We start from the raw sequence: 23,227 nt of genomic DNA, 5'->3' as shown, positions 1-23,227 counted from the left end.
AATAATGGGATATCTTAATTTAATATTTATTTGGGTGGCATCAAGACCTGAGACCATGCAAGCTGATGTGTAATTTTCACCAGGAAAGGCTAATGATCTTTTGTGGCCCTAGCTAGACAGTTTGGGAGAGTGGCAATTTAATCATCTTGTCGAAACAATTTCAATTTTTAAAATTTAAAACTTAATGCAATTGCTCATCTGGCATCATTTTAGCGCCATTTCAGGAGAGCTTAGGATCTTAATTGAGCTTGTATTTATTTTACTCATGGCAAACAGTGGTGTAATGCCAATGGCGTAGCCAGCATGAGGGGCACATTGCCTCTTCAGGCAGACATATATTGCCTCGTCTGGAATTTCTCCAGATTTATTTTATTTTCCCCATGACACCGACATTTATTTTACAGGTCTGGGTTTGCATCAGCGTTTTTTCCTCTCTGGCTATGCCCCAGAATGCAATTTCATTATGTTTGGACCAGGATGGTAAATGAATAAATAAATAATATAAACATGGCACACTGCAATGATAAAAAAAGCCCCAACCCTGAAATATTTCTATCGAAATCCATGCATGAAATTTTGTGTGTGGTCTGGGTTGGACCCCATCAACCTGAAAGTTGACCTTTTTATGTGTTTAATCCTAACTATAATGTGCCTGCATGTCCCTCCATGGCTGTTTGAGACAGACGTTACGAGAAGGACACATCATTAAAATCATTAAGCACCATTAACATCCCTGTCCCCCACTGTTCATTCAGCGATATCCCGCACATGGTCGGTTATTTTCCATGCTGGCCGCCCCATGGACTCGCATGTTTCTTGGTTGTATTCCACTTTAACTTAATGAGCAGTGCATGCATTTCATGGAAATCATTGTTCAGGCTTTTTGTTTGGTTTTCTTGTTTCTATATAGTGTTATGGGACTAAATAATGTTTTGGTGAATTAAAAAACACCTAAAGTAAAGTAAAGTTTGTTTTATTTAACAATGCCACTAGAGCACATTGATTTTTTATCTTATCATTGGCTATTGGATGTCAAACATGTGGTCATTCTGACACTGTTTTTAAGAGAAAACCTGCTGTCGCCACATAGGCTACTCTTTTATGACAGGCAGCAAGGGATCATTTATTTGCGCTTCCCACAGGCAGGAAAGCACAAACCATGGCCTTTGTTGAACCAGTTATGGATCACTGGTCGGTGCAAGTGGTTTACACCTACCCATTGTCCTTGCGGAGCACTCACTCAGGGTTTGGAGTCGGTATCTGGATTAAAAATCCCATGCCTCGACTAGGATCCAAACCCAGTACCTACCAGCCTGTAGACCAATGGCCTAACCACGACGCCACTAATGCCTGTCAAATAAAAAAAATAAAAAAAAATAAAAAAATAAAAATAAAAACCCCAAAAGACCCACATCCCCCCCCCCCTAAAAGGAAGAACCTGCCCCCCCCAAATCTTACTGGGTTCAGATCCCAGTCGAGGCTCTAGTGGTGTCGTTAAACAAAACAAACTTTACTCATGTGGGAGGGGGAGCGGGATGTAGCTCAAGCAGTAGTGTGTCTGCCTGTGAAGCGGTCGGTCATCGGATCGATCCTTCTCAGTAGACCCATTTGCAGTTTAGGCTATTTTCCGTTCCAAACAGTGGTCCACAATTGGTTCATCAAAGGCTGTCCGTCTGTGGGAAAGTGCATATTGGTGCTTGTTGGAATGATTAGCCTATGTGGTGGCAGCGGGTTTCCTCTAAAGAAATATGTCGGAATGACCATATGTTTGACGTCCAATAGCTGATGATAAGGTTAAAAACCAATGTGCTCAAGAAGCTTCGTTAAATAAAACAAACTTTCCTTTTTCAAGTGGGAGGGAGGAAAGACACCAGTGTTCTCGCTGGGTGAAAATTAAAGGAGGGCGGCCGCGCAGCATCGCACCCTTCAAAAAAAAAAAATGGGGGGGGGGGGACCTTGGTGGTTACCATGGTGCTGGAAAATAAAGAGGGGCACAGAAAACTAAAGGAGGGCGGAGAACGTGAAAGGAGGGCAGAGAACGTGAAAGGAAGGCGGAGAACGTGAAAGGAGGGCGGGAAAATGCAATAGCAGGGTGGTCCGCCCCGCTTAAATAGAGCAGCGAGAACACTGGACACCGACATATATGTACACAGGTATGTCGATGTCATCAAGGTTAGTAATGTACATTGTACATATAGAGTATGTGAGAACAGTTAACCAATCTATTTTGTGATAGCCCAGGAGTGTATTATATAACAGTATTGTACAGGTGGTTAAAACGGCCTTGGGCATGAGGTGGGACTTATACTCTTCAGGAAATAACTTCTTGATGATTGTTTTGTGCTGGAATCTTTACATTTCATAAGATTATGTCACAATTGTAAGTGAGCTGCTGGAGGTTTATTGTTCACTAATCAGATTCCAGATTTCTCTGTACAGACATGAAGTACATGCTGTAAGGAACTCTTGTGGAACCGACCTCTTTGGTTTCTTCCTCCCTCCCTCCCTCCCCCTCCCCCTCTCTCTCTCTCTCTCTCTCTCTCTCCCTCTCTCTCTCTCTCTCTCTCTCTCTCTCTCTCTCTCTCTCTCTCTCTCTCTCTCTCTCTCTCTCCCCCTCCCTCCCTGTAAAACTCGACACGTGTGGATAATGTGTTGCTGTGGATGGGTCATTTGCTTACAAGCCAACAAGACCTGTGTACCTGAGTGTAACGTTTTCAAAGATTTAGTTAAAATTCATGATGTCAAACTAATTTGTGCTAATCGTGATGACGTCATATTACCGATGGTGGCGACTTTAGTACTGTGATTTATTGAAAATTGAATTAAAATGTTACTTTACAAGTGTTATAGGATAAATAGAATTCACTACTCGTGTTTTTTAATATGAAAAATATCAACCTCGTCTAGATAATCGGGTATTTGTCTCGGCTGAGCCTCGTCTCGACAAATACTGATTAACATAGACTCAGTTGACTTTTTCCATATTAAAAAATACTTGTGACAAATCCTCTATTTGAAACATGTTATGTAAGAACTGCATACAGAACTGTGTATACAGATGTCACATACAGAGACCAAAAAAATGCACTGGTTGCCAGTATGTTTTGACAAGTCTGTAAATGTTTTGAATATTAGTGTTTTTAAGGAGAGTATGACTCAATTCCCCCCCCCCCCCCCCGTTTTAACAAAACAAACTTTAGCTCCCTCTATATATGTACATGCATATTTAATTAACATATACAACATACATATGAAAAATTAATTATAAAATGTGCATGTTTCAAAATGTAAATGCATGCTTGACACTGTATAGTCAGTGTTGTGGATTTCCGTGTTTATATAACAGCTGGTGCAGGGTATACCAGACATGTTTGATGGTTACTCAATAATATCAACTCCATCTCCCTGTGGAGCTGAGACAAAGACAATCAGCCAATGACAGCTCCATCATGAGCCCAGAGGGTGCCCCCTGGTGGTCGATAACAGCTGGGGACTGGTTGTTACTGCTGTGAGGTGATAACGATCTACGTGTTAAGGATGTCAGCAATCTATAATGAATTCACTTTCACTTTTCCTCTTGGACAAAGAAACAATTGTCCGTTTGCCATTCATCTTTAGATATGCAGGGCTGGACCTATAAGGTGTGACCGGGAGGGGTAGACTGTGGAGCAGGGAGGGGTAGACTGGGTGGGGCAGGGAGGAATAGACCGGGTGGGGCAGAGATGGGGTGCAGGGAGGGATGAGAATGAATTAAAAGTAAACATGTAAATAAATTCACGTTTATATATATATGCTCATGTACCAGGCACCATTCTGCAAAAGGGGTGGGACATAGCCCAGTTGTAAAGCGCTCGCTCAATGCACGGTCAGTCTGGGATCGGTCCCCGTCGGTGTGCCCATTGAGCTATTTTTCATTCCAGCCAGTGCACCACGACTGGTACATCAAAGAGTAGCTCATGAAGTGGGGACAGCAGGTTTCCTCCCTCAATATCTGTATGGTCCTTAACCATATATCTGATGCCATATAACCGTAAATAAAATGTGTTGAGTGTGTCGTTAAATAAAACATTTCTTTCTTTCTATTCTATGAAGTGATCTTAGCACTAAAGTCACGTTAAGTGCATATAGGTATATGCAGCTATGCACTTAAGGTGATCTTATAGCGCAAAGATCACTTTGTGTTTATTTTAAAACGGTGTCTTGATACCAGAAAGCTTGACAAATAGTTAAACATATGACAAAGAAACACACAAGTCAAAATAATATTCAACCAAAGATAAAGATAAAGATAAAGATAAAACTTTATTTCATATAGACATTCCACATACAGAACTGGATGCAAAACCAAATGCATTATTTTATTTTCATTGCCTGAGTACAAATACTTGTTTTACAAGTTGTCAAAATATAAAAATATCTGTGTGTATTTCCAGGGATGGACCCAGGAATTTTGTTGGGAGAGGTTCATCTTAAAAAAGTGTATTTTCTGGGTTAACATATTATTATTCATATATATATTGTATGCTGTAATCAGTATGATACTTACTGGCCTTGATGGCATCGTGGTTAGGCTGTCAGTCTACAGGCTCATAGGTACTGGGTTCGGATCCCAGTCGAGGCATGGGATTTTTAATCCAGATACTGATTCTAAACTCTGAGTGAGTTCTCCGCAAGGCTCAATGGGTAGGTGTAAACCACTTGCACCGACCAGTGATCCATAACTGGTTCAACAAAGGCCATGGTTTGTGCTATCCTGCCTGTGCTATCCTGCCTGTGCAAATAAAAGATCCCTTGCTGCTAATCGGAAAGAGTAGCCCATGTAGTGGCGACAGCAGGTTCCCTCTCAAAATCTGTATGGTCCTTAACCATATGTCTGACGCCATATAACTGTAAATAAAATGTGTTGAGTGTGTCGTTAAATAAAACATTTCCTTCCTTCCATACATACTGATATCAACATGCGGTGAGCGAGCTATAAACACCTTTTAAAAAACATTATCCTTGTGTAAAAACCAATAAAATCTATTTCAGTCAAAGTCATTTCTTTCTTTCAGTATGATACTTGGATTGCTAAAAAAAGATATCCACCACCCCCCCCCCCCCACCCCCCAATAGTCCATGTGGATCTGCCCCTGATATGTTAATAAATAGTTGATGTGTTAAACTGTTGACTGGGTAACGACAAAAGAAAATCAGTGTTTAGGCGGATGCAGGATGTACATCAATAATTGACGTGTTAAAAATATCGACCGACACCTGCACACAGAACATCAAAGCTAAACTAACTCGTTACAGGTAACCTTGTCAACTAATCAGATACCCTACACTCAACACACAGGTGGAGCCGGGTAGCCGAGTTTGTCGTCATGGAAACAGTATTCTGTATATATTAATTTATGATGGGTCTTTTTTTTCTTTTTCTTTTCTTTCTCAATATTCGTGTTGATTTTGAATGGAAAAAAAGGGAAAGGATGTTTAATTAATTTGAAAGAAAGAAAGAAAGAAATGTTTTATTTAACGACGCACTCAACACATTTTATTTATGGTTATATGGCGTTAGATGTATGGTTAAGGACCACACAGATTTTCAGAGGAAACCCGCTGTTGCCACTACATGGGCTACTCTTTCTGATTAGCAGCAAGGGATCTTTTATATGCACCATCCCACAGACAGGGTAGTATATACCACAGCCTTTGATATACCAGTTGTGGTGCACTGGCTGGAACGAGAAATAGCCCAACTGACGGGGATCGATCCCACACCGACCGCACATTGAGCGAACGCTGTACCACTGGGGTACATCCCGCCCCAAATATAAATGAAGTTTTCAGAGAATTCTGGCTACTGATATTTAAAAAGACTGTTTTGAGGGTTTCACTGTATATATTTATTAACCTTTTTAACATCACCTGTGTAACCTAAAATCGTTTATTTGCTTTGATCTTGACATATATTTGTGTCGTGACCCGAACACTAGAGCGAATAAGGTTTGTAAGTATTGGATTGCTGTAGACTACCATTTCTTTGACTGTCGTACAATACGTTGTGCTGTCCCCAATTGACATGGCATGAAAACACACTGTCTGTTGTATTCAGTGTTGGAAATTCAAGAACTGGTTAACTGTATTTTACAGGCTTAATTAATGTATGTATATACATGCACTTGTAGTGCCCAATTTAAAAAGCCTCTCTTTTTTTTTTGGTCTTGTTTTACAATGCTTAAGAAAAACTTCTAGGACTTCTAGATTGTGGTAGCCCCACTTCCATGGCTAGTGATATTCAATGTCGGGCTAGTAAATAACTACTATTGCCATGCCCCATGGCTAGTGAAAAACATTTGTCAAATGTTGCAGTTATGTCTATTTTGTAAATATGAATATCCTCCCCCCACACCAAACCCCAAATTTTAGTGTTTTTTAAGCTCTGTCAGCCTCTTTAGGTGACATATCTGATTATTACAGTAACTATTATTTAGTAAAATTGTATTAACTTAAAGTAAAGTAGGGCTAGTGAATTTTTAATTGTGGCTAATAAATTTTTAAAATAACCGATATGGCTAGTGGATTTTATAAAAATTCTAGAAGCCCTGAATAGGCTTTGTAAATTTGGCCCATGGTAGATAAAAGTTTATTAAATATCATTAATATACCACAGCCGTTTATATACCATTTGTAGAGCATAGGTTACAATGGAAATAAAATAAAAAGTCCATGCTTGGGTGTTAATTAATTCTCTGATTCATTAGAGCATTCCCCAATCCCACCCTACCCCACCCCCTGGAACCCCCTGGAATAGCCCTTGGTTTCATTCAATGACTTACTGCAATACCACTGCATATTTCTACCCCACCCCTGATATAGCCCTTATAAGTTTCATTACCGCCTCGGACAGTACCCTCCCCCCCCCCCCCCTCAACATCATTGCACCCTCCACACCCCACCCAGGTATCTCCCTTAGTTTCATTCGGTGACTTCCCATAGTATACAGTACCTCACCCCACAACACCATTGCATCCTCTTCACCCTACCCCAGATATGGCCCTGAGTTTCATTCGGTGACTTACCACATTATGCAGTACCCCACCCCACATCACCACCACATCCTTCTCACCCCACCCCCCCAGATATGACCCTTAGTTTTATTCGGTAACTTCCCACATTATACAGTACCTTCCCCCTACCACAACACCATTGCATTCTCCTCACCCTCCCCAGATATGGCCCTTAGTTTCATTCGGTAACTTCCCACATTATACAGTACCTTCCCCGTACCACAACACCATTGCATTCTCCTCACCCTCCCCAGATATGGCCCTTAGTTTCATTCTGTAACTTCCCACATTATACAGTACCTCCACCCCAAAACACCACTATATCCTCCTCACCCTACCCCCAGATATGGCCCTAAGTGTCAGTGTACTACATGTACATCAATACATCATGTAATTTGGCTGATGCTGTCACAATCCACAAATACTCCGACCCCAGTCTTGTGGGAAAGTAGCTTATGAATACAAGCTTAAAGACTTTTTTTTTTACGGATGTATGATTTTAACAGACATCTTTGTCGGTTGTTTGTGGTGCTTTACGAAACTGGCAGGGAAAATACGGAGGATTAAACTATGACTTTGCGATTTCTTTCAACGCCTTTTAATACTCAGGATGTCTTTTTTGTGCAGAACAAAGTGATGCTTTTACTGCCAGCTGTATATTATTAAAACTAACAAGAGCACGGCAGTGCACACCATTATAACTGGATAGTTGACAAGAAAGTGTTTAGCAGGATACAGCTCACCTGTGGAGTGGTGGGTCATAGGATCAAGTGCACCTATGGGAAAGTACATACAAAATATCCCTTGCTGCTTTTTAAGAATAACCAAATAGCCGAAGTTTAACAATGTGCTGGGGTGTCATTACAAAAACTATTTCCCTTCCACCACAAAAGCAACCTTCCCCACTGCCCCATTCCCACCAAAACAACAGCGTCAGCCAACCTCTGGTTCTCCTGTTGATAAGTGTGTAATGTATATTAATGGCTATATTGTGCATTTTTGTGGTGAAATGCATGAGAGAGGAGAGAGAGAGAGGGGGAGAGGGAGAGAGGGAGAGAGGGAGAGAGAGAGAGAGAGAGAGAGTGAGAGAGTGAGAGAGAGAGAGAAGATGAGAGGTGAGAGTGAGAGTGAGAGGAGAGGGAGAGGGAGGTGGAGAAAGAGGGAGAGTGAGAGGTGGAGTGGGAGGGAGGGGTGAGGGCGGGGGAGAGAGGAGAGGGAGAGGGAGAGGGAGGGAGGGGAGAGAGGAAGGAGAGAAGAGAGAGAGAGAGAAAGCCAGGGAGATGAGAAAGCAAGCAAAGGAGATAGAGAGAGAAAGAGAGAGAGAGAGAGCGAGTAGGGAGAGAGAGAGAGGGAAGAGGAGAGAGTTGAGAGGAGAGAAAGAGAGAGAGGGGGGGAGAGGGAGGGAGAGAGGAGTCAGGAAAAAGGAAAAGAGGGAGGGAGAGAGAGAGAGAGAGAGAGAGAGAGACGAGAGAGTGGAGAGGAGGAGATCAAAGAGAGAGAAGAGAGAGAAGAGGAAAGGAAAGGGGATAGGAAGGGAAGGGAGAGGGATAAAGGAGGGGAAAAAGTAGATTTCTAGGGGAGGGGGGGAGAAGGTTTTGAAGTATGGAGTTTACAAAAAAATCAAGACTTCAAAAAATCTCTTTGGACCTTTTCATGTGGGAATGTACCGCTCTAAGGGTTCAAGATCATTTCCGTTTGAGGGATCCAAGGGAAAACAAATCTCCCCTAAAGGAGACTACTGGCTGGGAAGGGAAGGGGTTTAGAAAAGCACGTCCTAGGGGGAAGGAGAAAAAGGGGGGATGCATAGATTTACAGGTGGTTGATATAGACTGTACCTCGAAGCTGATTACAGGTGTACAAATTTACCTGTGGATCTAAAAGCTCAGGGACGAGGTCCACAGGTTGGGATGGAAGAAAAAGAAAAAGGGTGGAGAGAAGAATGGGAGGGTCCAAAAGAAAGGGGTCAGGAGCCAAAACAACAAGAACCTAAGCCTCTCAGAAGAAAAAGAGAGGAGAGTTTCTTTGTTTTTAAACGGGGGGGGGGAAAAGCAGGGGGAGGATTAATTAGAGATCATTGGCAATTTGAGGTCCAAAGAACATTTGGGAAAGGGACTTATAGTACTGTAAGAGGAAAAGGGGGACAAAAAGGGGGAGATTAGTAAGGAAAAGGGATAGCACAAGACACACAGACAGGACAAGGATAAAAGATAGAGGCCTTGAAATAGGGGAAGTAGAATGCACTGGCTGGAAAAAAAAAAAAAAAGGAATATTTAACAACGCAGGAAAAAGGGGAAAAGGATAGACGGTTATAATGGCGTCAGACATATGGTTAAAGAGGGAAGGAAATAAGGGGAAGAGGAAAAAAGCTGGGGCCAGGCAGGGAAGATGGGAAAAAAAAGGGAGATTGAAAGCAAGGGATCTTTTATAGGGGGGAACATCCCCAAAACAGGACAGCACATAAAAGGAGGGCCCTTGATATAAAGAAAAGTGATGGAAAGGTTGGAAGGGAAGGGGGGGGGATGAAAAAAGAAGAGCACTTTAAGGGGAGGGGGTAGGGGAAGGATAAGGCAAAAGAGGGGGAACAAGCTCACTGGATAGAAACTAGAACTCACTCAAGATGTGGGGGGAAGGTAGGAATGGGAAAAAAACCCAGGAAAGTGAAAAAGATGGGTCCACTGAGGGTGTTCAAGGAAAAAGGGGGGGCCCCAAGGGGGGGGGGAAAATCAGAGGAAGAAATAATCAGAAGGGGAAGTACTTCTAAGGAGAAAATAAGGTTCAAGTACGCTGTCCTGGACAAAGGGACCTCTGCTATAGGGGAAGGGCTGTCTGGTCTGGGGACGGGGGGATAGTTAAGTGGTTATAGAGAGAGAGAGAGAAAGAGAGAGAGAGAGAGAGAGGGAGAGAGAGAGAAAAGAGAGGAGAGAAAAGGGGAGAAGAGATCGGAGAATAAGAGAGAAGATAGAGAGAGAGAGAGAGAGATAGAGAGAGAAGAGAGGAGAGAGAGGAAGAGAGAGAGAGGAGAAGATAGGAGAGAGATAGAAGAGGAGAGGAGGGGGGGGGGGGGGGAGAAAGGGAGAGGGGGAGAAGAGGAAAGAGGAGGGGGAAGGGAGAGAGAGGGGGAGAGAGAGAGAAAGGAAGAGAAAGAGAGAAGAGAGATGGAAGAGTGAGAGGAAAAGAAGAGAGGAGAGAGAGAAGAGGGAGTGAGAGGAGAGAGAGAGAGAGAGAGAGAGAGAGTGAGAGAGAGAGTGAGAGACGTAGAGAGGAGACGAGAGAGACGAGAGACAAAGAGAGAGGGGAGAGAGACAGAGAAGAAAAGAGAAAAAGAGGGTGTAAGTTGTCTTAACTACCCAATGAGGTCATCTAAAACTCGCTCTGGGTGGGAGGTAGGGGGGTACGGTACCGGGCTGCGAACCCTGTACCTTACCAGCCTTATGTGTCCAATGGCTTAACCAAGACACCACCGAGGCCGGACAAGCATCTCAGGTGAGTGCTTAGTTCATCCACTGACTGAAGCGAGTGTCTCACTGTGACTGTTAGAAAGACAGTGGAAGGAAGGAAATGTTTTATTTAACGACGCGCTCAACAAAAGACTGCGGATGTAAGACACAAAATGGATGAATGATGATTAATAAAACATATATGACACACCATAACTCACACTTCCTCGGGTGTCACATGTATACAAAAAGGTTATTGTAAATATCACACTTGTGTGTCAGCGGTGGATCTAGAGCAGCATTTGGGTGGGGTGAGTGGACTTGCGAAAGGGCGCAGTAAGGTTGTTTAAATTTATATTTAAATGTTTTCATAGTTACATTCATGTAATGTACATTTCTGCATGTTTCATGTACATTTCTGCATGTACATTTCTGTGAAATCCTGGGTGTGGTGTTGAGGAAAGGGGTGACACAGGATGGGGCAGGTGTGCATGCATTAAAATAGCTGAATTACAACGATAATTCCACATCAGATCTTCAACTAAATCTGAAGTGTGCAGGGTTGTAAGATTTATCGCTATCCATGGCATTTTTCTCCTCCCATAAATGTGATATTATACCCAGAGATGTGATTCTTTACCTTTTTATGCAATTAAATTTTCAGCTTTTGTGGAGGTTTTTCCCCAGCTTTTCATGTGATTTCAGCTTTTGTTTTGTGGGTATGAAATGATTTTTACTAATGTATAGTGTATGGAGATTTCAACTCTTTAAATATCATTTCAACTTGTACTTCTGAAAGAATATCACATCCCTGTAATTACCATGCACATGTACATGTACACTACATATATATATATATATATATATACCGTGTATATATATATAGCTTGTTCCCATGGTAACACTAAAGAGTCACTGTTTTATGGTATTTTTATGATTATTATCAGTGAGAAAATTTGTCAAAACTGACAGCAACAAACTTCACTTTGGTGGGTTTCGTGTAGCTGTGAAAAACCAGTTTGACTACACTCTCATAAATATACTACCATCCGTCGAGACCTCTTAATTTGGAAGTTGATCAACCGTAGCACTCAGATGGTTATTGACAGTGCTTCGGGTCACGAGATAACAAAACCGGTCTATCCGGGATGTCACGCACGGAGAATAAAAGATAATTTTAAATGGCGATGTCCCACCGGCAAGTAAATCAAATCTTTTATGGTGGATGAGCTTGTGAGAACCACTCAGAGAATATGTTTCAAGAGACGTCTGTTTAGATTTCACAAATTACATGCGATCAGTTGTTTAGTAGATAGCATTCATAGAGTTCTACATTTTGTGCAGTGGGATGGATATGAAATTTGAACTAACCATTATATTATACTTAGCGATTAATGGCAGTCATTATTAATAATTTCTACTGAGGTAGTTTTTATTGTACTTTTTGTAATTTGGTGAATCGTTTATAAAAGCATTTAAAGATATTTTTTTTAAATTGCTTTTTGTGGGTTTCATCTCAAAATGATTGAGTGTGCATGTTAGAAATAATTAATAGTTTGGCTTTAAATTGATCCGATTGCAGTTAATTGTAATAGGCAAGATGTATGGCTCTGCATGCATTGGATTTAAGCTTGCAAGAACTTTTAACTTCTTTTTTAAAAAACCCCACATTTAAAAAAAAAAAAATTGAACATTCTGATCTGTTTAATTCCTTAGTCCAGTCGGTTGAGTGCTCGCTTGAGGTAGTTTGATCCATTCAACAGATTGGGCATTTTTTTCGTTCAATCAGTCCCTAGTCAAAGGCTGTGGTATGGGTGCTTTCCTGTCTGTGGTACATATAAAAGATCCCTTGCGGCATTAGAAAAAAATGTAGCAGTTTCCTCTGCTGACAGTGTGTCAGAATGACCAAATGTTTGACATCCAATAATCGATTAATTATAATCAATGTGCTCAAATGATGTCGTTAAACAAAAAACAAACTTTAATGTTTTTTAATTATATGTAGCTAGTTGAGAATGAAATTAAATTACCCAATTTACTGGCAAATTCCTCAACAATGGCAGGTAAAACCCTTTAAATTTTTTTTTTCACACAGATCACACAAATACACACACAACCTGTTGGGACACAAAAATGGAAGGTGACTCAAATAATGGGACTATCTATAGGAAGTCGGGCGTGACGTGAAAGTGAAAGAGAGGTGTTTAACAATGGATATACCTGAAAACCATCTGATGTGCCCAGTGGCAGATCCAGGTAAACCGTTGGGGGGGGGGGGGGGGGGTGGCACTTGGGGCCGGGCCAATGTTCCCAAAAGAGATTCCTAGGATTCTCCGACATAAAAAATAAAAAAATAAAATAAACATATAAATGTCACAAAATTTAGGACCACACACCCCCATAAACACCCCCCTCCCCCCTGTATATCTGCCACTGGTGCCTCACAGTGTTCCTCTTGTGTGGATGTACCTGTTTACATTCTCAGCTGGTTACTTTCTCCTGGTTTCCTGTGAGTAAAGAAAATGTCCATTTCTGTTTATTTAAACCAAGAGCAAAATTATAACTTGTATATATATGTCTGCAGTGTTTGCTTATTTATAGTTCAGTGATTATTGCTTGCAGTTAAAACATTTGTGATAGTTTATTTTAGTTTATTTACTGGCTTATATGTATATCCGGTTATGGTTCAAGCATGCTGTCCTGGACACACACCTCTACTATCTGAGCTGTCTGTTAAGGACCGTGTTTTTTTACCCGTTCCAACCAGTGTCACATGACTGGTATATCAAGTAGAAGAAGAAGTTTAATTTTTTTAATGACACCACTAAAGCAAATTGATTTATTAATCATCGGCTATTGGATGTCAAAAACATTTGGTAATTTTGACATATAGTCTCAGAGAGGAAACCTGCTACATTTGTCCATTTGTAACAAGGGGTCTTTTATATGCACCACCCCACAGACCTGTGCCCATTGGGTTATTTCTCGTTCCAGCCAGTGCACCACAACTGGTATATCAAAGGCTGTGGTATGTGCTATCCTGTCTATGGGATGGTGCATATAGAAGATCCCTTGCTGCTAATTGAAAAGAGTAGTCCATGAAGCCAGTGTCGACAGCGGGTTTTTTGGTCTCTCATAATCCTGTGTGGTCCATGTAACCATATGTCCGACATCATATAACCGTAAAAGTTTCCGTAAATGTGTTGAGTGCATCGTTAAATAAATCATTTCTTTTTTCTGGTCATGACCATGTAAATGATATCCTAAAGTTAATGCACAAACGAAAAATGGGTTATGCTAAACTAGATTAATTTGCATTAATGATGCATGAAATAAAACTCCTGTCAAATTCTTTGTCTAGAACTATAGCAGAAGCTGTGTCATGTTCAAACACTTTGAAATTGGCCTCAGAACTGAAACTGAAATGCAATCATTTTCACTTTCAAAAAGCTGTGAGCAGTTCAAACAGTTTGTTGGGTCAGCCCACCCCATGAATGAGGCTTTGTGTCTTTGAAGTTTTAAGTTTGTAATAAAAGTGCGACATGATTGGGAGGTCGTATGTGACTGGACATGCAGTTCGGTACTAAGACCTTTCTGTGTTTCACATCTGTTAACAGTAGACGTGAGACCCAAGTATATGTTGGTCTTGTGATCATAGTTTTGTTAATGGGTTACATTTTGTCTCTACTTGTTGCCTGCGGTTCTGATAGACTGGTTGCAGGGAATTGTGAAGTGAGATTCGAAGAAAGATAAAAAGTTTTTTATTTAACCACAAACTCGACACATTGTAACTATGGTTACAGAGCAACAGACATATGGTTAATTAAGGACCAGACAGATAATGAGAGAGGAATAGATCTCCTCTTTTTGATTAATTAGCAACTAGGGGTGTTTAACATGCATTATGCCACAGGCAGGATAGCACATACCATGGCTGTTGATATACCAATTGTGATGCACTGGCTAGAATGAGAAATAACCCAATAGGTCCACCGACAGGATAACACATACCACGGTTGTTGATATACCATTCGGCTGTGGCTGATGAGAAATACCAGGGATCACGTGGATGCCATACCATGGCTGGAATGCAACTGGCTGAAAATAACCCAATGGGATCCCACTGACGGGATAGCAACATACCATGGCTGTTGATCAGCTACCAGTCGTGATGCACTGGCTGGAATGAGAAAATAACCCAATGGATTCACCGACAGGATAGACACATACCATGGCTGTTGAGATATACCAGTCGTGATGATGGCTGGAATGAATGAACACGTAAAGAGCATTACCGGTGCCGATGGCATTACCAGTGAGGTCCATACTGATGGGCAATTACAATCATAGTCCTGACCTCACATTAGGCGAGCTTCTAACCACTGGGCTACATCTTGCCCCTAAGTTGGAAGATGCAATACAGGGCTCGAACTTATTGACGGCACCGATGGCACTTACTGCCGCTGAGATATGAATTGCCATACACGTAGGTACAGAGCATTACCGATGGCATTTACTGCCGCTGAGATATGAATTGCCATACACGTAGGTACAGAGCACCGATGCATTACCGACCGCTGGCATTTACTGCCAGCTGAGATATGAGATTGCCATACACGTAGGTACACAGCATTACCGATGGCATTTACTGCCGCTGAGATATGAATTGCCATACACGTAGGTACAGAGCATTACCGATGGCATTTACTGCCGCTGAGATATGAATTGCCATACACGTAGGTACACAGCATTACCGATGGCATTTACTGCCGCCGCTGAGATATGAATTGCCATACACGTAGGTACACAGCATTACCGATGGCATTTACTGCCGCTGAGATATGAATTGCCATACACGTAGGTACAGAGCATTACCGATGGCATTTACTGCCGCTGAGATATGAATTGCCATACACGTAGGTACAGAGCATTACCGATGGCATTTACTGCCGCTGAGATATGAATTGCCATACACGTAGGTACAGAGCATTACCGATGGCATTTACTGCCGCTGAGGTATGAATTGCCATACACGTAGGTACACAGCAATTACCGATGGCATTTACTGCCGCTTGAGATATGAATTGCCATACACGTAGGTACAGAGCATTACCGATGGCGATTTACCGCCGGATCGCATTTACTGCCACTGAGATATGAATTGCCATACACGTAGGTACAGAGCATTACCGATGGCATTTACTGCCGCTGAGATATGAATTGCCATACACGTAGGTACAGAGCATTACCGATGGCATTTTTGTGTGGTATGAAACATCACGTAGTCGGAAAGGGTCCTCAACAATGGCAAAATATAATTGCACACCTGGTCTACATAAAAATGGCTGCCAGATATTTGCCACATTTTCACATTTGAAATTTGTCTACATAATCTGCCAATATTTAACACGTATTTGCACATTTGAATTTACTGTGTCTGACATAATTGCCAATATTATTACAATTTTCACATTTGAAATGTACACACCTGGTCTACATAATCTGCCAATATTTAACATTTTCACATTTGAAATGTGTCTACATAATCTGCCAATATTTAACATTTTCACATTTGAAATGTGTCTACATAATCTGCCAATATTTAACATTTTCACATTTGAAATGTGTCTACATAATCTGCCAATATTTAACATTTTCACATTTGAAATGTGTCTACATAATCTGCCAATATTTAACATTTTCACATTTGAAATGTGTCTACATACAACAAAATAACGTTTTAATAAGTTTTAGTCATATTTATTTGCTGCAAATGTCACTTTTAAAAAAACATTGCAATAGGCAGGCTCAAAATTGCTGTCGGTGAACTGTTTCACCCATGACAATTCTTTTTAAAAAATGGCCGTGGGAGACAAATTCTTAAGTTCGAGCCCTGCAATACTACCGGGTATAAATAATAATACTTATACGGTACTTGTTAAAAAAACCTCACCCCAATCTTATTTATAACTAACGAGGAAAATGTTGTTAACCAAGAGATAATGTGTATTTTCTTCACTTAGCTTACGAAATTATTTGAAGATAAAATCCAGTTTGGGCTTCTTACAAATATTAAGACGACCAGAAACACATTGAATATACAGGCACTGATATTCTAAACAAGAACATATATTTAATATGTAAGTTTAATCGTAGAAATATTTTATTAGTCGGAAACATCTTACAATGCAGCAAACTCGGGAATGTCTCTTTAAAGAAGGTTAAAAAATATTGGTTGTCTCGTAAAAAATGTTTTTTTTTTTTTTTAACAACATGTTATTCAGCACCTAATTTTAAAATTTCTTTTCATTTATCATTTGTTATTTTCCTATTTTCCACCTTCCAACTTGAAAGTTAATTATGTTTTAAGCTCTTTAAAGTAGTTTACAATAAGATCAAACAGTAACGACCCAGAAAAAAAAAAAAACCAAGGTAATGAATTGGTGTGTAAAATAATATTCCTGGCTGAAAGATGTTCCTTCCTTCATGTGTCGGGGAGAGGGTGGGAGTGTTAACAGCTTGTACATTCTTTGTGGAGCACTGGATTAACATGAATACCAGAGTTGTTTGTTTAACTAATTTGGTTCCTTTTCGGCTAAAAATAAGTCTCAAAACATGACAATGACGGTGACGAAATACTTTGCGTGAAAAATATACATGTTGTCAGTTTCAGTCTCATTTGCTAAAAATGTCGGATGAGTAATTGTTATAACTGTGAAGTAATGAAAGGAAAGAGGTATATTTGACATCCAATAACCGATGATTAATAAAGCAGTATGCTCTAGTGGTGTCGGTAAACAAAACACAAATGGTTTTCTTCATCCGTAAAGTAAAGGGGTGAGACGTAGCACAGTGGTAAAGCGCTCGCTTGATGCGAGGTCGGTTTGGGATTGATCCCCGTTAGTGGACCCATTGGGCTATTTCTCGCTCCAGCCAGTGCACCACAACTGGTATATCAAAGGCCATGGTATGTGCTTTCCTGTCTATGGGATGGTGCATATAAAAGATCCCTTGCTGCTAATTGAAAAGTGTAGCCCATGAAGTGGCGACAGCGGGTTTCCTCCCTCAATATCTGTGTGGTCCTTAACAATATGTCTGATGCCATATAACTGTAAATAAAATGTGTTAAGCGTGTCGTTAAATAAAACATGTCCTTTCCTTTTTCCTGTCTGTGTTAATCGACTAGTTTGACTATTTTTGTTTTCCCTACAAGTATATGTTTTTAAAAGCTGTCAAGAAACATATTCTTCTTTTTGTGTCTTATACATTTACTTTTGTGTTTGTGATTTTAATTTTTTTTTTGTTTTTTTTGTTAAAAGAAGTTTTGTTTTTGTTTGGTGGCGAGTGAATTATAAAACTTATTATTATTATTCATTTATTTATTGTATTATTATTTTTTATTGTTCTCAGAAATATATTAGAAAATATTGTGAATTTGGTGAATTTTGATTTAAAATGTTTAACCAAATTTAATTTTTCATTACCAAACAAAACGCAACAAAGTACATATACATGTATGTGTTTAAACAAAATTGCTGTCAAAGTAAACATACTGGCAATTATGTTAGAAAATGTAACCTAAGATTTATTTTTAGCAAGTAGCTTTAAAGTAAAACATCTGTTTGAGTATGTGTAAAAAAAACATCTGGTAAAACTCTTAGAAACCAGAGACTATTTTCTAAACAACTTTTTCAATTAAGCTAGATCAGATTTCTTTTTTACTCTAACAAAGAAACTGAACATTAAAACAAAAGATAAATCAGACAGAATAGTTATACATGAATTTTTCATTTGAAGTTAACACAAATTGACTTCCTGGCAGGTGTTAGATTTACTATACTAGTTTAGGCAGGGGTCGAAATTCTGCCATCCCGACCAGTTTTTGCCCATGAACATCAGCACGGGTCGAGAGATATTTTTGCCTAATGTTGATGTGGACTGGCAATTATTTTGCGTTTATAAATTTTGATCAAAAGAAATGTTTTATTTAACGACATACTCAACACATTTTATTTACGGTTATATGGCGTCAGACATATGGTTAAGGACCACACAGATTTTGAGAGGAAACCCACTGTCGCCACTACATGGGCTACTCTTTCTGATTAGCAGCAAGGGATCTTTTATTTGCACTTCCCACAGGCAGGATAGCACAAAGCTTTGTTGAACCAGTTATGGATCACTGGTCGGTGCAAGTGGTTTACACCTACCCACTGAGCCTTGCGGAGTCTTTCGGAGCACTCACTCAGGGTTTGGAGTCGGTATCTGGATTAAAAATCCCATGCCTCGACTAGGATTCGAACCCAGTACCTACCAGCCTGTAGACCGATGGCCTAACCATGATGCCACATGACGTCACTGGGGCTGGAGAGAGAAAGAGAGAGAGAGAAGAGAGAGAGAGAGTGAGAGAGTGAAGGAGAAGGAGAAGGAGAGGAGAGGCTGGTAAAAAGTTCGATAATGTTTGGTCCGACAGGTTTTCATTCAGTCTGGTAGAATTTGTAGCTTACACTAATTCAGCCAATTTTGATCCCTGTAACGGAGCATCAGGCCTCAGACAATTCAGCATTTGTGTAATCTACTGATGCAAAAAACTAAACAAAACAAAACCCAGAACAAATTCCGATAACCCCATTTCTTTTTTTGCATAATAATTAGTCATGACCATGTTAATAATATCCTAAATTTAATGCACAAATGTAAATTGGGTTATGCAAAACTAGATTTGCATGAGCAACGCATGAAATGACCGAAGTTTTTTTTAAAGGCCTGCAGAATATAGAAGTAGATGTTTGTACATCTAAATGCAACAGGGCTGTATATAGGAAGTATATCTGGAGTGTGGGTGGGTGTGTTATGGTGGGGGCATAATCTTTGCACAGTACAGTGTAGGTCACATGCAGCCTTTAGGAACACGCAAAATTACGCCATATTTTTATCTTTAAAATATATAGGAAAAATCCCTGTAGTTTCGTCCTTGAGCTGTGCCACCCTACACCCCGGGTTCATACAGGCCTATATAAAACATCTGAAAAAACACACTTTCATATATATAGAAAGACGGCACCTGCACAATGCAAGTTCTTTGGCAATTGGGGGGTGGGGGGGAAGGGGGGTATTATTATTTCAGACACTATAGTTGAACTTCCACCTTTTTTTTGAAGAGCACACGTCTTAAAAAGCTTTTCAAGGATTATATTTAACCTGGCTAATATTAAAATCACTGTCTAAACTTCTTTTCTGCTTGTCCAAAAAAATAATTTCGCCACTTTATTCTGACAAGCGTGTTACTTTGATGTGACACGGCAGACATATTGTTTCTCTATAGTTCATTGTTTTCTTTTCAAGTTGAGCGCCATTTTACCGCCACTTTGTGTTATTGTAATGATGTCGGATTGTAACCTGGCTGTCATCTTTTGTGCTAGGTTTAGTCGGTATCTTAGTGGTACATGAACATATTGCTTGTTCTCTTAAACGTACTTGTATACAGGGGGTGGTCTGAAGACCTGTGGTAAATCGTTCTACTGATGCATGGCGCCGGATCAAGGATCAATACCCGTCGATGGACCCATTGGGTTATTTCTCATATAAACCAGCATATTCTCTCTCTCTCTCTCTCTCTCTTTCTCTCTAATGTGCAAATGAAAAACATTGGTCACTGAAGTTGGAAGTAATTATTCTCACAGTTTTGTACTCTTGTTTTTTCTCATGTTTCTGGAAGTTTACAACATGTTTTAAACATTTAATCTAATAATATAGGTCTGGTATTTATAAGTGTCCAAATTCTACCTTTTTTTTTGTTAGTTGAGCAAAAACAAGCAAATTTTATTCAATTTTCAGGTTTGCAAATTTTGGTTGTAGCGATTTAATTGGACAGTGACGATAATGAAGTTTTCCAAATTAAATCACTTGTTACGAAACATTGATAAGATATATGGTACTTTGTTATCAAGAAAATACCCTAACAACATAACAGTCACCTGGACTGACATTTTGATTGGCACTTTGATTGGTTGCTTGTGGGGAAAATCTTGATGAATGCTCCAATGATGAACAAGCAATAAAATAGTGACATGAAGGTCACTATGAGGTCGCCTAAAATACCAGTACTGGCTTCTGTCAGGGATCTTTAATTGCAGCCATAAATAACTAAATTCTGTTGCTGTCTGTTGACAAATAAACATTCTGAAAAGTGGACTAGACATTAGAGGAGTGATTATTAATCATTGGCTATTGGATGTCATACATTAATTTGGTAATTCTGACATATAGTCTTAGAGAGAAAACCCACTACATTTTTCCAATTAATATAGAGACACAGGACAGTCTTTGACCAGTTGTGGTGCACTGGTTAGAACGAGAGAAAAAAAAAATAGTTGAATGGATCCCCCGAGGTGGTTTGATCCTATGACTCAAGCACCTCAGGTGAGCACTGAACTGACTGAGCTAATCCCAGCTTGGGGCCTAACTCACAAAGCTCTCTTAGGCTCTGCTAGACAACAAAGCATCTTTTCTTTGCAAGTCTTTTAGCATTGCACTGCGAGATCGCAAAATTGCGAGAGTCTAGTGAATTAGGCCCCTGGTTAGCAAGAATGATATAGCTCCTTTTAAACGGTGCTGTCTTGGAATCTAGTGCCAAAACCAGCCATGTGCTAAGCACCACAGTATAACTTGTTTAAGCCTGAGAATCAAACACCTGAAACCCTGTGATTGACCAACTCTTTACCTCTTGTTTGATTTCCACACCGCCACGCCAGACTGGTGAAATTTGTTACCCCGACCCTTGACCCCTCGCCTTGCTGTGACCACAATAGGAGCTGACCAACTGTGGGAACAGTGTCCCTTGTGCCTGCTGGTCTAACCGGTCAAATATTGTCACAGAATAGCCAAGGGGAGTCAACACGCGAGTGTGAAAATCTGGTTAAACGTGAAAACTGTTTGATGGTGGAAGTGAAAGGCTGATGGTGTAATTTAGAGAAATGCTTCAAGATTATGTTCTGGGAGCAAGTGCTCTGAGAAATTGTGTTGTTTTACAAGGGCTGAGATATAGCGCGGTCAATAAAGTGACTGACTGTGGTGCTTCGGTGATAGGATCAAACCTCCTTGGCGGACACATTGGTTGATTTTTAAAAAATATTCATACCTAACTACAACACCTGTGCATGGGCATGTAGTTAAAAAAATGTCCATGGCAAAATCCATGCCGTTGAAAAAAAATAATATCAAATATATTCTAAATAAAAAATGTAAGTACCATGAAGAATTAAAAATTCCACAGCAATCTTATCAATGTACATGTATATATACATAGTAAAAACTGGCTGTTGGTTGTCAGATAGAATGAAATAATGTTACAGGAAAGCATGTTCTATATATTACATACTGGGCGAGACGTAGCCCAGTGGTAACAGCACTCGCTTGATGCGCAGTCGGTTTGGGAATGATCCCCATCAGTGGGCTATTTCTCGCACCACGACTGGTATATCAAAGGCTGAGGTATGTGCTATCCTGTCTATGGGATGATGCATATAAAAGATCCCTTGCTGCTAATCGAAAAGAGTAGCCCATGAAGTGGCGACAGTGGGTTTTCTCTCTCAATATCTGTGTGGTCCTTAGGTCCTTAACCATATGTCTGATGCCATATAACCGTAAATAAAATGTGTTGAGTGCTTCGTTGAACAAAACATTTCCTTCCTTCCTTCCATACATGCTGATATCAACCTGTGGTGAATGAGCCATAAACACCTTTTTAAAAAAATAATAAATAATGTGTTTAGACCAATAAAATCTATTTCAGTCAAAGTTATCAAAGGTATTTGTCCGTTGGCTTGGAAACACTGTTAATCCTCATTGCTTATTAACGAGTCTGGGACTGCATTGTTTGTTAACGAGATTGTAATGTTGTGGTCAGCGAAAGGCAGTTAGCTGCTCAGTCAGACCATCGCGTTGGAGTGGACCATGGAAATCGTCAACTGACTGACCGCTAACAATAGTCTTTTGTTATTGATTTCTGAAGCCGGCTGCATGGTCACCTGAATACCTTTCTGCTCGTTTGCTTTGTTGCACCTGTGTTTTACCTGTGCATTGCTTTGTAATATATCTAGACTTGCTTTAGATAACTTTGTCAGGATATGTTTTGGGGGAAATTTGTGGTGAAGAGAGGGGATGGGAGTATAGCTGGTTTACATTTGAGATGTATTAATTTTTTGACTAAATAAATACAGTTGCTGTTTTTGGATTTTTCTTAAAAAACAAAACAAAAAACAAAGAAAGAAAAAACACTGAAAGGGAAAACATGTAGCTCAGTGGTAAAGTGTTCGCTTTATGCGCGGTCAGTCTGGGATCGATACCCGTCAGTGGGCCCATTGGGCTATTTCTCGCTCCAGCCAGGGCACCACGACTGGCATATCAAAGGCCGTGGTATGTACTACCGTGTCTGTGGGATGATGCATATAAATTATCCCTTGCTGCTAATCAAAAAGAGTAGCCCATGAAGTGGCGACAGCGGGTTTCCTCTCTCAATATCTGTGTGGTCCTTAACCAAATACGTTGTATAACCGTAACTAAAATGTGTCGAGTGCGACGTTAAATAAAACATTTCTTTCTTTAATTACTACAATTTTCACTTTTATATACTCCTTATGTGTATCCGGTCTCTTTGGCAATAGAAATTATGTTATATTATGTATGTCCCACATCCCTGAAACCCTCCAAAACTACATTTAAAAAACCCCATAAAAA

The 23,227-nt window shown here is 40.2% G+C and overlaps 1 protein-coding gene across 2 annotated transcripts in view; it reads left to right on the top strand.

Moving 5' to 3' along the window:
- The window catches only part of LOC121386733 (nephrin-like), a 148,885-nt gene that overhangs the window by 105,800 nt on the left and 19,858 nt on the right, over positions 1-23,227 (top strand). The gene's annotated exons all lie outside the window — the stretch shown is intronic.

The sequence above is a fragment of the Gigantopelta aegis genome, chromosome 12 (genome assembly GCF_016097555.1).
Source record: "Gigantopelta aegis isolate Gae_Host chromosome 12, Gae_host_genome, whole genome shotgun sequence".
Classification (NCBI taxonomy): Eukaryota; Metazoa; Mollusca; class Gastropoda; order Neomphalida; family Peltospiridae; genus Gigantopelta; species Gigantopelta aegis.
This window is presented reverse-complemented; position numbering and strand designations above follow the sequence as displayed.